Source organism: Penaeus chinensis, chromosome 36 (genome assembly GCF_019202785.1).
Source record: "Penaeus chinensis breed Huanghai No. 1 chromosome 36, ASM1920278v2, whole genome shotgun sequence".
Classification (NCBI taxonomy): Eukaryota; Metazoa; Arthropoda; class Malacostraca; order Decapoda; family Penaeidae; genus Penaeus; species Penaeus chinensis.
This window is the reverse complement of record NC_061854.1, coordinates 25,826,177-25,831,176: the sequence shown is the minus strand read 5'-3', so window position 1 is coordinate 25,831,176 and position 5,000 is coordinate 25,826,177.

Here is a 5,000-nt window from a genome sequence, read left to right as displayed (position 1 = left end):
TGTTAGTTCGGGTCCTTTGGGTTGTTTGGACTACCGAACTATCGGGTTGGTCTTCCGAAGCTTTGCCTATCTTTTTCTTTTCGCGCCATGCTTATGGGGAAGACAGTTCGGTCCTGACTTCTATGGGGAATAGTGGTTCCGCTCTCGGTATTGTGCTCGCTTTGGATTTACTTCGTTTGGAATTACCTCGCTTGGGATTTACCTCGCTTCGCGCCAGGGTTGACGAATCCGTGTCTTGCAAGCTAAGTATTCTTATGGTTGTGTGTGGAAGACACCTGGTCTTTGTTGGACTTTGGCGTGTATCATGCTGCTTTACTATTTGCAGGGTGCACTCTCTTCCACGAAAACCCAAAGCAGCACTTTGATTTCACAAAGGATCAGATCATAAAAGGACCACTCACATAGAAGGGACACTGCTTGAGGATCCGTACCTCCAGTGTGCCATTTCCTAATTTAAGCTGAGTTATTACTTAGTTTTTTGTTGTTGTTTTTATGATTGGTTGTTTCTTGGTTTCTTTTTCCTTTTCCTCAGCTTGAGGATCCGTACCTCCTGGGAGAAAGATCTTCCACATTCTCGCCCGTATTTTTCGGGCCGTTTTAGCTTGTCTTTGCCGTTTTGTTTATTTGTTTTACTTTGCCTTGGTCGATTCCTGCCTGACCTTGTGGGTGTTCAGGCAGTCTTCGTGATCTATGCCCTTGTGGTGTTTTATTTTTTTATTTGGCTTCCGACGCTAAATTGTCTCTTACACCACGTTTTCCTTTCGTTACACAAGTGTTTTTATTCAGAGTTCCTCAGCACTATTCTTTTTATGTTAATCTCCATTCTGGGTTGGAGATTAACTTCTTTAAATTAGGGTTAGTGTATTTCTTTTCGTGCTAATACTCTGCTTAAAAATACTTACGGAGTTGGGACGCCAACTTAGGGGTAAATGTTTGAGTTATTTTTTTTTTACATCTGGTGTTGATTTCCACGTGCATCACCCCCGCTGTGATTAAATTGGTGATGTACGCAACTATCAATTTCTCATGACTGAATTTTGTAGACCTCCCTAAAGAGTGTAACCTGTTCAATAAATATCATACCGTCATAGAACTTTCACTCAGTCCCAGTCAGGAAAACAAATGACATCGGTGTAAAGTTCTGGTTCTGACTAAAGCTGAATGCTTAAAGATCTTGGGCTTGGGTCTCCTAAACAGCACATTGCTGGTTACTCTATCTCGCAACCCTAAAAGGCTGTAAAAAGGCTAGACAAATCAGAGTATATTAAGCTGATATCCTAGAATAGATTATAACTTTGCTACACCTGGGTTCCCACTGCCAGCAGGTGGATGCTCAGCCCGAAAGGAAGAGGAAGAATTCTATGATCTTGCATTTTTCTTCCATACACGTCCACGCAGACGCTCAGCCTACGCTATCTCCCTTTTCACATTTACACACTTACACATCCAACATTCAGCACACATATTCTGTATTTTCCTTCCACCCCTTCTCATACAACATTCACACCCCCATACACAACACACACGGTTCCCGAACCTACTAATCGGGTGGTGGCAGCGTGACGTAGGCCTGGAACCTTACATCTGTTCACTGCAGACGATCTTTTCCTGAATAGTTTTATTCATATTCTCGGTCGAGCCCGAACTCAACCAGACATAGAAATCTACTTGGTCTCCGCCCCGCTACAATTAATATTTTCAATATCATTGTGAAGGGACGAGTGAATCTGTTGAGGAACTGGGAGTGAGAAGGAGTGGTGGAGTGGAAAATGGAAAGGTAAAGATGAAGAGAGAGGGTGAAAGAGGGAGGGAGGAATACCTTTTATCTTTTTTTTTTCCATGGAATTTCCACGGAAATTCGTCTACATAAAGATCATCAGGATAATAATAACAATCAAAATAATAACAATGATATATAGTAAAGATGACGAGTGTGATATCCATGACGATGTAAAATGATATTACAAAATTTTAAAAAGAAGCTTCATACTCACAAAAAGGCACAGAAAAGGCGAGAGTTATAAGCAAGTTAGTTCCTTGAATTCTGAAGAGAGAATGCCCGCCAGTGCTGAAAGAGAAGGCCGTTGAAAGTATCGAACACACATGCCGTAATATAAACAATATTAAGAAAAAATACATTTGTGATATGTTGTTTTCGTTACATACTATTCAAAGAATATTTTGTTCAGAAATATCGTGTTGTGTAAGCTATTTATCTCACTAAATAATAAAAAAGACTTGAAATTGACACTTCAAAGAATATTCTTTGTAAACTTATACGTCAAACAATAAACCATGTCCTGACCTAACCCACACAAACCATCTCTGTGTGTTTTTATGTGTGTACGTGTGTGTGTGTGCGTCAGATTGTTGTCTTTTATTTTAGATTGAAACTATTTCAGTCCAGTTAAGCAGTGAAACACGAACGTGAAAATTTATACCCAGAAATGTAATTTATTGTCATATACTAAATATTTGGTTAACAAATTGGAGAAGTGGAGCATTAAGCATCTCCGAGACTTTCAAGAGGTATATATTCGAAGAAAAGAAAAGGATTGCCCAATATTATAAACATAGCAACCATTGAACACTAGTTGAATATTATTTTGCTGTGTGTGAGATTGTAAGAGGAACGTGTGTATTAAAGTATGCCCAGTGTGTTAAAGCATTATTAACATAATCTTTATTTCTTAACTTTACACGCTACCCATTCGCTTCTCATTTCATGATGCAAACGAGGTTTACTGGCATCCCATACACCTGGCTATACCCTGTTAACCTCGAACACAGGCTCACACCCTCCCCAGTTACTCACAAAACCTACTGCCCAGCAATATATATTAAGCCATTTTTGTCCATACACACACACACACACACACACATACACACACACATATATATATATATATATATATATATATATATATATATATATATATATATATTTATATATATATATATATATATATATATTTACTCCAGTCCATTCAAGCCGGACGTAGCACGAAGATGTAAAAAACAGAGGTACCGCATCCAGTGCCCACCGCAAACGAATGTACAAGGCAACTGTACACTGTACACACATACATATATATATTTTTTAATGCATATGCAAGTGTGTATATATATATATATATATATATATATATATATATATATGTGTGTGTGTGTGTGTGTGTGTGTGTATGTGTGTGTGTGTACATACCATATATATATATACATATATATATACATATATATATTTATATATGTATATATACCATATATATATATATATATATATATATATATGTGTGTGTGTGTGTGTGTGTGTGTGTGTGTGTGTGTGTGTACATACCATATATATATATATATATATATATATATATATATATATATATACATATATATACATATATATATATTTATATATGTATATATACCATATATATACATATACATATTTATATCTGTACATTTATGTATATATTATGTGTGTATACATATACATAAGTATGCATATTAATATATACACATACATATACGCGCGCACACACACACATGTACATATATAAGTGTGTGTGTGTATACGCATATATGTATATACAAATACATATATATGTATGTGTATATATCAATCATATATATGCATCCATATGCATAAGTATAGATATAACTGTATATATCCATATGTATACTTATGTATGTGTATATATACATATATATAGTATATATACATACCTGTGTGTGTGTGTGTACATAAGTATACACATATATGTATATATGGTGTAAATATATATATGTATAAATGCATATATATACATATGTATACCTATGTAAAAGTGTGTATATATGTATATATACGCATAATATAATTATATATGTATATATACATATACATATTTGTATTAGATATGTATACATATATATGTATACTTATGTATGTATGTATGTATACAGTGTATATCTATGTATATATACACATATATATATATAAGTATACATATATGTGTATATATATATAGGAATGCATATCCATCCATATATATATATATACATATATACGTAAACGTATGTGTGTATATATATAATATATATATACGTATATACCATATATATGTATATATATACATATATATGTATATATTTGTTTATGTATATATATATATTATGTGTGTATACATATACATAAGTATACATACTAATATATACACATACATATAAAAGCACACATATATATATATATACATACTTATATAAGTGTGTATGTATTCGCATACATGTATATACAAATATATACATATATACGTAGGTATATATATATATATATATATATATATATAGTATCTGTGTATGCATATACAAAAGTATAGACATAAATGTATATATACATATTTATAATAATGCATGTGTATATGTAGAGTATACAAATATGTATATATACATATATATACATATATGCATATTGGTATGTATATACACATATGTGTATATATATACATATACATAAAAAAAATATATGTGTGTGTGTGTGTGTGTGTGTGTGTGTGTGTGTGTGTGTATGTATGTATGTGTGTGTGTTTATGTGTGTGTGTGTGTTTGAGTGTTTGTGTATGTGTGTGTGTGTCCAGACACAGAAACACACACACGCGCACACACATACACACATAATATGTATATTTGTGTGTATATATATGTGTGTGTGTGTCTGTGTGTGTGTGTGAGTGTGTGTGTGTGCGTGTGTGTGTGTGTGTACATAAGTATACATACATAGGTATATATGATGGAAATATATATATATATATTAAATGCAAATATATACATATGTATACTTATGTATATGTGTGTATATATGTACATACATATGTGAATATATACACGCATAATATAAATATGTATGTATATACGCATAATATAAATATGTATGTATATATACATATACACATATGTATTAGATATATATAAATATATACGTATACTTATGTATGCGTGTATATATTCAGTGTGTATCTATGTATGTA